Consider the following 12,386-nt stretch of genomic DNA (forward strand, 5'->3'; position numbering starts at 1 on the left):
CTTTGTGCAGTCCGGAGCTGGCTCGTCCTGCACTTCACTCGCAGGACTAATCACAGTCCTGGCAACTGGATATGGAGAGGTGACGTTGTAATGAGTGCCGAGGATCGATTTCCGTTCGCAATAACTCAACTTCAGAATGCGAAATCCAATCTATACCCAATCCCCGCCCCTATAACCCCCGAAAGTTAAACCTTTGCCAACCTCCTGCACAAGTGTTTACAGTTATTAATCTGATTATATTTAACGTGCAGAGCCAGTGGCAGAAGGAGTTATCTACAAATACGGAATTTCCACGTTATCTGTGAGGGATTCTCGTTGCCCTTCGCTCCTCCTCGCATTTTCCAGCGACTGGCGCACATTTCACTCGAAACTTTTCAAGTGCCCATATAAGTAATGACATATCAGTCTGACGACGTCGACTGTTCTTGGATGCGAGTGGGCGGTGGTTGGGAGGGGGCGGGGTTGAAGGTTGAGTGCTCCGAGAAGCTGGCTTCTTGTCAGTCGTTTTGCCAATTGACAGCATGACAAGTGAGCAGCAGGAGAATTCCACTCGTACATACGGAAATATGTAAAGTTAAAACAACACAAAAAACATCAGCCAGCCAGCCAGCCAGCCAGCCAGTGAGAGCCAAAAAATGTTTGCTATAAAAAGTTTTCAGCTGCGACAACTTTTGCTTAACTTTTGCCAGCAAAATGTGCAACTCTCAGTCTGTTCACATATCTGAATCTATATGTGTTGCATGGAAAAAAATACTCTAACTTCTATTTCTTGATATGAAAATTAAACAAAGAGCTGCTTTCGTTAAATCAAATGTAGACTTTATAAAGCGAAATGAAATAGTTGATCCGTATACCAAAATACTCTGCCTTACATTTTGAACATATATAAAACACAGAACCATTTAATTTATTGGGTACATCCCTAAAGTTTAATCTCTTTTTTTCTCTGCATACATATATATTTTATATATGTGTGTACATTTTGTGCTTTGTTTCATCCTGCGTGTCCTGCTCGAATCTTGCCAGCAAGATTTAATTAATCAATTATAACGATAGCAAACTTTTTTCGCCCAGCTGGGAACATGACAGTCGCAAAAGGAAGCCGGAAACCACAGATAAATCCAAATGTCACAAACTCTTTAACAATTTAAACTAAAAAGGCATAGACTATTATTGTGTGACACACATTTTTCGGGGCGTGGCGTTTTGCAAATTGATGCATTCCGAAACGAGGCGAGTGAAGGTAATAAATATGCAGTTTACATTATTTATGTGACAGCTTGAATTTTTTTCGAATCTGGTCTCTAATACACTTGGGAGGCATAAATCCAAATTAGAGACTGTTGCAAAACGTATTTATCAATTAATTGAGAGGGAGATTGAGAGCTTTGCGGCTTGGCCACAAAGGCTTTACTTAACTGAACACTGAACTCGGTTGCTTCTGGCCAGTCTAAACCTTTTAGTTGATCAATCTGAACGGAAAGCTCTTGACAATTAATTGAAAAATGGTTGGCTTGTCGGAAAACCTCAAAACTATTGAGACTGCATCTCCCTGTCGACGTCCTTTGTCGAGTATTGCATAAAATATGCCAATGTTCTGGGATCTCCGAGGGCTTCCACCGACAACGCATTCATCACCATTTGCTTAAAGTGACGCCTCAACACCCGCACATACACTGCGAAAAAAAAAAAACGAGAAGCAAATTCGGTGTATCACACGCAATACCCAGTGCAACCCGGATTCATCCGGAGTGAGCATTTTTAACACTCATACGCCCCTTTGGCCATGCAGTTGCACACACTTCGGTATGCAATTCCATCGCCTCCCCCATGTTTTCCTCACCCTCCGATGTACTTTCTATATTTTGTCATATTCCCTGGTGCAACTGGCACTGTTGTTGTTCTTTAAGGTTCATCAAAGCTTCAACATTGTTTGGTCACAGTTGTTGGCCAACATCTCCCCCCTTGCATTTCCCATTTTCCCACCCGGCGCCGCTCTCGTTCGTCATACTTCCGATGCTGTCTTGTGAAATTTTTCCTGTGGGAGTTAAAATATGCACAAACTGATTCCCTTTGCCTGTTTCTCCGCTCCTCGCTCTTTCCTCGGCTCACTCCTTTACTCCTTTGGCTCAGGTCCTTGCTTTTGGCCTGACTTTTTCGCTTTGGCCCGAGAAGTTACAAAAAAACACTTGGAAAAAATAAGCAAGAAAAATAACATAAATTTACATTCACTTAAGAACGCCTTTTTTGTTTTTATTTATGAGATGTATATTTGATGTTTTTTAAGTAGGGAAATATTTACTGGAGGTTTTAGAAATTATCTAAGATAGGTTAGAATTTTCGCAGGTGCAGTTGGCCTGACATCTCTGTGCAGCCGAGTAGTTATGCTCCAGTGCATGTGCAACTTGTCTGTTGTTTATGACGCCCTCCGCTGCCACTCCCCCCTCGCCCCCTTGCCGCCCCCCTTTTAGCCCCATGTCAGATGGTATGCGTGTGTCATCATCATCATCAACATCATCATACGTCTCGGTTTCATGCTGAAATCGCAAGCATATCATCTACACACACACACACACACACAACAAATGAGATCTGGCCAAGGAAAAGCGCAGAAGGATAAAGGATATATGAAAAAGGAAGCAGATCTCAACACTTGGCTGGTGCATCAAATGGAAACCACTTTGGCTGCCTTTGCCACCTGGCGGTCTTAAAACTTATCCTTTAATTTTCACCCATTTCTGCTCTGAAGGTTTTGCTTTACATTTTATTTTCACCTTTTATCTGAACCAACTTTAGAACTCCAGCGCGTTTTAGTTTTCATAGTTTTTTGCGAGTTCTTTAAGCTGCGTTTATGGTTTCTCCATTGCCATAAAACTTTCCCACACCTGCTAATCAGGTTTGACTTCATAACATGATTTTTATTTGAGTTTTTCTTTACCTTAAAACGGGAACTTTTTTATGCAGTTTAAAAAGACTTTGAGAGTTTTTAAGCAACGATTGTTGACTTTAGATATATTTCCAGTTATCGCCGAAAAGTAGAAGCTAACAGATAAGCTGTGTATAATTAAAACCCATTTTAATTTCGAATTCAATTTAACTGAGTATGTGTGATCTTGTTACTTCCTCCCACAATTTATCTTTGTCTGCTCATTTTGCGCTTTTACTTACCCAGGAAAAAGCAGATAAAGCAGCCCAAAGAGAGCAGCAAATATTTTTCAATAAAAGTGCATTTTTCTATGGAATTTATTGAAGCTGCAGCAGTGCAGTGGAGTGGGCGTGGGCGTGGCAGGACCACATTTTGCGAAGATTGTTTACTGTGAGTAATGGCCCAGACAAATAGCTACCAACTCGACGGAGTCTGCTCGGAGTCCTCGATTTAGAGCTGGTGATTCCATTGTGAGGACGTTGGCATGCAGATCATTGCAGCGACAGAAATATTATTATGCCAGCATTATGTTCACAATGTTGTCTGCCATTTAGTCAGCTCTTTCGACAACTCGGCACTTGGGGCAGAAAATGGCAACCCCTATATCCCCTTCCACTTCCCCTTCCTCTTGCCCCATCTCCCCCCTCAAAAGCCAACAAGGATGTCATGTGTGAGTGTCGAGCAGGCGGGTCCATAATGGAAATCATAAATTTCACAGTCTGTCCCAGAGCTTCTGCAATAGATATGTCTCGGTGCACGGGTTGATCAAGTGACAACTGATGGAAAACCCAACGAACAGGTGGTCCAAAGAGCAGACTTATGGTCTTGTGTACCAGAATATTACTTCTTTTGGGCATATTATATTTTTTGAGTGGTATTTCTGGGAGATAAAACAGAGATTTACACGTGTAACTTGGTTGCAATTTGTGGGAGCTTAAAAAAAGTTCATAAACATTTTTTGTAAAGAAGGTTTAAGCAAAAACCCTAAAAATACATTAGAGTAGGAGCAAATATTTTTTCAATCTGCACAGTAAACTATCAGTTATTTTCGAGGAGCCCCTCAGCGAGCATTTTATCCTGGAAAAATCATTTAAAATTACCCGAAAACTTGAACGACTTTGAATGGTTATATTTTCCACTTATTTCGCCGGCACCGAGCGGATAATTTCCGCTGCTTTGTAACGCCAACCAGCAAATTGCGATGAGTGTGTGAGCATGAAATTAAATTCCGTGCAAACAACAATAACCCTTTGAGGCGCTAGAAGCTGCAGCGGCATCATCATTTTCACCGCCACGCCAGCAATAACAGAAACATTTTTCAGAGGCGGAGCTGTGGGTTCCTTTTTTTGGGGACAGAAAGAGCCGGTGGCCAAAAAGGTACGGCAGCCAAATAAATTGAATCGAATTTAATGTCAAAAGTGCAGCATATAATTGGCTTAATGCTACGGGTGGCTGCCACACAGTGTCGCACGCAATACTACGAATAAACTGATACAGCGGGGCACTAGCACTAACACCAATGCCAAGGCACTGAGAGAAAATACTACTTAAAGGAATTCACTCTCTCTGAAAAATAATAACATAAATATGTTATTCCGTGAAATATATTGTCCAAAATGATAATCAATTATGATGTTTATTATTTTTTTTTGCAACGAACTGAAGATACAAATCTTTATGACAATTTTTAAACTGATTTCCCAAATTTTCCTATGTGCACACCTGCATTCGGCTACCTGCCCCTTTGCCTTGCCACCCGCTCTCCTTTTCAGTTATTGCCTTTGTGCGTTTGGCGTTAAAAGCGCAAAATTCAATTTCGTTTTATTGTTCGTTAGTTAAACAACGGGGGTCGAGGAGCGGAGGTGCAAGGGGGATCGGAGGGGGGCGAGTGGACCGAGTGGTGCTGGGCGTGGTAATTGCATTTCGCCCACCTGTGACGCTTGGTTACCTTTTGGCACAGCGGCCAGAAGAACTCGGGGCGTATGAGCAATGTTTATACGCTGTTCCCCACAAAGGATGTTAGCAACACTCACCGCCCGCCCGAACAAATCATAAAACAATAATTAACCCACTGCCCCCCGGGGAAGTCCTGAATCGAATAATGTCCAAAACCAAAACTGCTCTGATTTCCGTTAGCAACGGGGCCAAAAGGCAAAAGCCAACTGTCAAAGCGCTGCTAACCGACTTTCGACTTGAGCTCTCCTGCAGGACACTGGCAACATAATTGACCCACTTAGCTGGGGGCACAGGGATTGGCTTTGTGGCACTGTCGATGTGCTTGTGACATGTTCCCACTCGACTTTGATATTGGCCATCCACAACTCGGACTTGGATTGGACATGGCTTGCAATTTACGTTGACATCGGAAGACGGTTGCAATTGCTACCGGAAAAGCCACCCAGAGGTTGGCTTTTCAAATGAGCATTAGCACAAATCAGGATAATGCTAAGTAAACGCACGGACTTTCGGAGGAGTTTCGGTTTTCCTAGGTACACAAATTACTCTAACATCATAGGGATCCTATTCTTCAAAACAAGTTCTTATTTGGAAACTGCAATAAAAGTTCACATTTAAAATGACATTACTCTTTGTTATATACAACTTATTTCGTTATCCCCACTCAGTAAATCGTTTATTGGTTTTGAAGTGAGTTCCATTTTTAGAATCACCCGGCGATAATGTATTCATGGCTAAGTGGGAATAGCAAACCTCACGGTGTATTTATATCCCCTGGCAACTTGTTTATCCCAGATCCGTACAAGGATTCTCAATGGCGGCGCTGATGAAGAAGCCGGGTCTCCATTTAGCATTTATCGCCTTTCAGGGGGGAATCTCTTATTCATATGCTCGTGCTTACCTTCTCGGAGCGCTCGGCACATAAATTTTCCGGCGTTTTTGTCACAATTTCTTATCTCATAAGCATAAAATTAACAACCAGCCAAAATGGTGACAAAATCAACGTAAGGAGGCGGGATGAAGGGATTTGGGTGCAGGGCGTTATTTAAAATCGACGCCTGCGGCGCAGCTATAAAAATTTGTGCGCGATAAAACGGAATTATGAGGGCGACAAAGACGGCAGGACGACAACAAGGACAATGACGGGGGTGCGAGAGAGGGACACGTGTTCTTATTAATTTTAATGCATATTAAAAATCGCATCCCTCAGGGTGTACCTCAAAGAGCGAGAGCGAGCCGTATCAATAAAGACCCAAAAAGATGGTAGCATTATGGGCCCCAAACTCGTAAAACTTCACAGGACCACAAACCGAATATACACACATACTTGTTTTGTTAAGGACAGACTTATGTTTATTAGATTTTACAGCGCTCATCTCGGCTAAGCTCGATGGTCTTGCGGTTGTCAGTCGGGCCACATTTTTGTTTCTCTGTTGAAATATCTTAATAGAAAACAGATAATTCATAAAATATTTACTAAGTGGCTAGCACAGACACACACTGAGGCACAAATGCCTTTAAATGGGAATCAGGGAGGGGCAAAAATACCGACAGCAATGTCTGCGATGTAAAATGAACCGAGTTTCAGCCACAGTTGTGGTTATGATTTTTATGGCCACCATACCATAACCTTTCTCAAGTTCTTTTACCTCAGAGAGGGTATGTTGGACATTTAGAAAAAGAAGAACAATAAAATATAAATATTTATTCAAAAATTTAAACTCAATCTGATTAAATATTTAAAGCAACTCTACGGGTATTCATTAAATAAATAATAGATAATTTGTATGTTTTAATGAGAATATCTAGCATATCCTTAAGTATTCCCTTTTTGACTTCCTCCCACCAACGCATTATTTCGACCTGTTTTCACTGCTGCTCACGCCTTCCACTCTACAGATAAATAATGCACAAAAGTTGTTCATTTAACTTCGCTTGTTTGTTTCATTTCATTTGGCCAGCAAGCTCTGCTGTTGTCTTGTTTCCCCATCCGTTCCTTCTGTTTTTGGTTCCTGGATTCGGATTTGGCCTGCCATGTGCCGCGAATAAATCTCAAAGGACGGGGAAAAAGCGGGGCAGAAAAACAAAAAAAGTTAAGAAAACTCATTCACATAATTTTCCAGTTTATTGTGAACTGCTGCTGGCTGATATACACACACCTGGCCGAAACAGAGTGCGGCATAAACCTGCTCTAATTACCGGGACCCAAAAACGGCGAAAAGAAAACCATAAAATATAAATAAAAATCATTCATTTTGTGCACGTTGCCAAAGCCCGAGGGCAACACTCTCTTTTTGTGTTCCCCAGCAGATCCTTTTCCGCCGGAAAATCCTTAGGCTCCGTGCGACTCCTTGTGTGCGTTAAATTTTTATAGCCTACACTTGGGCGCCCGACCAAGTTACTGCCACTTAATGAATTAACATTATTTTGATGGGTTTTATGCTTTTTTCATACTTCGGCAGCCGTACTTTCCCTCTTTCTCGCCACAGCAGCTGCGGTTGCCATTGGCTATTGGTCATGCCCGGCAACACCTCGCCGCCTGGCTTTTAACTTTTTAATAAGCCACAAATAATAAAGAACCAACAAAATATTATATTCGAGCATAAGCATAATTCAAATCATTTCATTAACATTTTTTGGGCCGCGCATCCCTTTTTTACTGGCGGGACGAGGGAAATTACTTTTTAAGTGCTTAACTTCAATGCAAGCGGCAAAACTTTTCAGGATGCAGTAAAGCTGAAACACTGAGGGATATAACAACCCATAAAGTTAAAATGAAAACAAAGTATTTATATTCGAAATATAAATATCTTTTTATATAGTAGCTGATCAGGGCCATCGAAAGTTATTTTCATCAATAAAAATGTAAGACAAATAAGAAACTGCTTTTGCAGTTTTTAATCATTGTTAAACATTTTTCTCAGAATTTAAACATACAAACAAGACTTTTTTTAAAGTGAACAAAAATCTAAGGAAAAAAAGTTAAGTACTAGCACCGAAGTGAAAGTTTTTATTAAATGCATAAAGCGAGTCAAAGTCCTGGACTGCCAAAGGCTATATGCCACATACCTATATAAATCTATATATACGCAAAGGACTTAGATGTGTATGTGTGTGTGTGTGTGTATGTTTTTGGTGTGGGCGTGTTTTGGCTGTGTGTGCGTGTAGGGCCATAAATCTAAGTGCTTTAACGCCTTTGGGGAGACTTGGCAACGCCTACTTTTGCGGCTGATGTAACTGCCAGTTACCAAAGTCTGTGAACGTGAGTTTGTATGGTGAGTGGGTGGATGCGTGCTGGTTACCCGCTACCGTTATAATGAGTTTTCAAGTGGTTCCCTGCATAGGCAGGTAATTTCATTCTAATGCCTAATGATGTATCTTCCGTGGGAGGAAACTTGCACAATGAGAGGGGGCGGTCGCAAGGAAAAGGGCTGAAGTTCCCACCCAACTATGAAACCTAAACGAATTTTGAGTGCAGTGAACACTTAAGAGTTATGATTGCTTAACCAAAACTATTAAGTAAAAAGAAACGTTTAATAAATTCTATAACTTATTATGAGTTAATAAATTATTATGAGTTTATTCGCTACCCATGACGTCGTTTATAATCAGTGTTATCACGAAGTGCCACAAACTAATTACAATCGATAAACGCAATCTAGTGTAATAATCCCACAGATAAGATTAACAACCAAATAAAAAAAGCAGTTGCTTGCTCACCGTCTGTTATAAAAAACAGACGGCGATAAGCAGATATTTTAATTACAAAAATGCAATCTGAAGTTAATTGGAACTGACACAGCGAATTCAAATTGCGCGCCAAACGCAAGGTTATTCTTTGAATAGAAGACTGAATTTCCCTCTCACTCGCTGGGATTAAATGTTGAGCGAGTTCATACACACCCTCTCTTTTCGCTTGAGAGAGTTATGTTTCTCACTCTCCGAGAGCAGCAGCTGCCGCAATTCGAAGGCGAATTCGTCCGCACGCCGCAAACGCGGCGAATGTATCTGTCTCTTTCCCTGTCATCATCATCAGTCGCCGTCGTCGTCTCGTCGCTGTGGTTTTTATTCCGATTGTGGCCATGCAAAAAGAGGCAAATATCTAGTTAAATTGCACAAATTGTTTAATGAAACAATCTAAAACTGGAGAACAACAGTGCCCGAAACAAACCCTGTAAAAATTATCAAGCAAACTGTGAAAAACCTATGAAAAACTAAGTGTTTAGTTGGTGGTTAGAAAATGAACAGTCTGCTCTGTGCGCAGCAGCCGCCTTTTTTTCCAAGCTGATTACCTATAGGCAATCTATCAGATACTTTTGTGTCTTAAGAAAAATATACTCTAAAAAACAGTGCAGTGATTGTGTTACTTCGAGAATATTGTGCCAAAAAGAATGCCAACTAAAAGCAAACAATAAGAACAAAATTTGTGTCGCAAAAGAAGACTGGAAAAACACCATATAATCCCATATGAATAAAAAATATAGTTCCAAATTTTGCTGCTTCTTCTTGTTCAGCTTCTTGTTTTTGTTGCTCCCTTTGTTCGCCTTTGTTGTTGTTGTTGCGAATAGCATTTTGTGTACCTTTCAAGAAATCAATAAAACAAAAAAAAGAACTCACAACTCGCAGAAAACGAGTATCTCCCTCTCTCAGAGAATTCTCTGAGACGCGCTCTCTCTCTCTCTTTCGCTGTGTTTTGTTGACATTTTACCGCTTAGTCTGCGGCGAATGAAGCTCGACTTGGAAAACCATTTTACAGGGCAAATTATGTCAATAATTTAGCATATTGAGCAGATGCAAAAAACAAAAAGCCACCGGATGGCTGGTGAAAAAAATCACAAAGAAGAACCCCTCTGAAAAATACGAAAATTATGAACTGCGCAAATTCGCTGACAGTTAAATGACACAATTCCGGCTCCGATTTTTTGGGGCTGGGTCGCACATTTTCTGCAGCGAATTCGCAGCCCCCCCCTGTTTTCGCATCCGTATTTCGTATTCCGTATCCGTATCCGTAGCACGTGCACTGCGACTCTGGGCTCTATTGATTTTTCGCACATCCCACGGGCGCCCATTTTCACATTTTCCCCTTTTTCCTCATTTCCCGGTTCTGGATTCTCGACATTTCACTGCTGGCTGCATATGCGCATGTTCATTTCAAGCATTTTCATCTATTTTCGCAATCCCAGTGCACTGACCTTAGCCCATGACTGTCAACATTTTCGGACACACTGGGCGAAATCGGAAGTTCTGATATTTTGGAACACTGGGCGAAATCGGAAAAATATAGATTCAATGAAGATACAACAAAAGATATTAGTACACCTATGTATAACCCCCCTTTAATTACTACAATAGTTCTAGTATAATACTTTGTTGTACCATTTCTTATTGAATGTTTTGATGACAACTTTTTCCCCGTGCAGTTTCCCGCCGCCCCAGCCACTTTTCACTCTCATGACTGCATTTAGGTACACATTTGTTTGGCTTACAAATTAACGCCATTCGAAGTGTTGGCTGGATAAACAAACAAGTGATTTTATTTCATAGCGCTCACAATGTGGGCCATTCATAAGAGGCGATTGGGGGCTCCGGTGGGTAAACAAACTGCTGCCACCGCCGCTCCCCGCCAGCTGAATCTGAATCTGAATCCGAGTCCCAAACAGAAACAGATCCCCAAGTGGGGATGTGGGTTATCAAAGAATCTCACGCTCATTACGAGGTGGGAGGAGCACGGAGTTTGTTTGCTCGGCGGTAGTGGGATTGCAGCACGCGAGTGCTTCCAGGAAAATGCACCTCATTCCGAGGGGAAATGGGGAAATTGTATCGAATTGCATAATAACACTAATAATAGTTTAGGCTTTAGTCTGCTGCTCTGGAGAAAAGATTTTTATTTAGCCCACTCTTTTTCCCAGGAAATCGGATTAGCTATATTTAACCAGTCAAGTGGCATATAATACCGTAGTAAGCACCACTCTCTTTGAGACAACCATCCCACACAATTCTTCCGGTTACCTGAGATAATACTTCCCATTCTCTGTTCATCAAAAATTGAGACAGCCAAATTGTCCATTATATGAATATATTTTCTGTCTACGGGCATTGAGTAATGGGCCCCATGTCGTCACGAAAATGTCAATATGTCCGGACCTTATAAACACACCGATACAACACAACCCACCGAAATATCTGAAGAGACGACTTCCCACTGGTTTCGGCCTGCGTTTGTCAGGCAATTTGCCTTCTGCCAATTGATTTTCCCTTGCGCCCGTTGTATTTTCAGTGATTTTCAATTATCTGTCAGTTGTTGTCATGGACGGGTCAGCAGATAATGCTAATCGGGGAACACTAGAATCGGGAAATCGGGCAATCCGAGTTCTCCACTCAGGAGTCTTTGACCCGTTTAGCGTTATTAAGCACTTACTGGCCACAAATGGCCGACAATTGTCGCTTGATTGGCCAATTTCCATGGTCGGATCAGCGACTTTGGACGCGACTTCGAGTTCGACTTCGACTTCGACCCGTTTAACCATTTCATTTTATGGTTTCCCCTTTTCTTGGTTTCCCCCCATTCTCGACGCGGATTCAATAATCTTTTGTGTTTCTATTTTTGTAAGGCCCTCAACGAAAGCACATCTGTGTTGGTTGGCACAGAGAAAAAATATCGAGTATCAAATATCATTATCATGTCATAGAAATAATGGAATTACTCATCCAATTTTCTTACAACAAGGAAAAATTCTAACTTGTTGAGAAAAATGACTCTTAAGGTGTGTAAAAAATGTACTAAATTTTTTTCTCAGTGCATTGCTAAAGACTACACTCAAAGCTCCGGCTCGTTGGCTTACTTTTTGCATGCGGCAATTTGATGAGCTGCTAATTATCAGCTGCGCTGACTGCGACTGCGGTTGTGGTTGTGGTTAGCTGGCCAAACATAGCATAACATATATACGTACATATATAGTATGCTTGAACCGATTCAGAGACCCCGAGAATATATCGTGCCGAGGCTAATTCTGAATGAATCAGCACGAGCTCCCTGTAATTTGCACTTTGTTCGTCTCTGAGTGCAGTGCAATTGGAGGAACAAAGAGCAGCGGAAAAGCGATGGAATGTTTCACTTATCCGGTGTCGCTGGAGTTCCGTGCATGGAAAAACTCAGCTGGAAATTGTGGTGCTTAGGCGGCTTATGGATCGAGATCGATTAGCTGGGGTTACACTGGGGTTAGCAGATCGCTAAAAGAGAGCGAAGAGCAGTTAGAAAGTTTGGCAAAACCATTAGTATTTCGTATATTCAAAATATAATAAATTATGGTGACAACAAAAAAGTATCTTCCAAATAAATATTCCACTGTACTAGAAATATTGTAAAAACCCCCAATTACATAATTTTCTTCTCTGCATCTTGCTGGAATATTTTTAGTTATTCCACATTTTTCGTTGAGTTTTCTCTATAGCGCGTTCGATGATCGCCTCTGGCCTAATCTCTACGCCCAATCATTAATTTTAC

General features: G+C 41.3%; 1 protein-coding gene across 4 annotated transcripts in view; it reads left to right on the forward strand.

Moving 5' to 3' along the window:
* LOC108086531 (tyrosine-protein phosphatase 99A) overlaps positions 1-12,386 on the forward strand; it is a 107,181-nt gene that overhangs the window by 68,776 nt on the left and 26,019 nt on the right. The gene's annotated exons all lie outside the window — the stretch shown is intronic.

The sequence above is a fragment of the Drosophila ficusphila genome, unplaced genomic scaffold (assembly GCF_018152265.1).
Source record: "Drosophila ficusphila isolate 14025-0441.05 unplaced genomic scaffold, ASM1815226v1 contig_791, whole genome shotgun sequence".
Classification (NCBI taxonomy): domain Eukaryota; kingdom Metazoa; phylum Arthropoda; class Insecta; order Diptera; family Drosophilidae; genus Drosophila; species Drosophila ficusphila.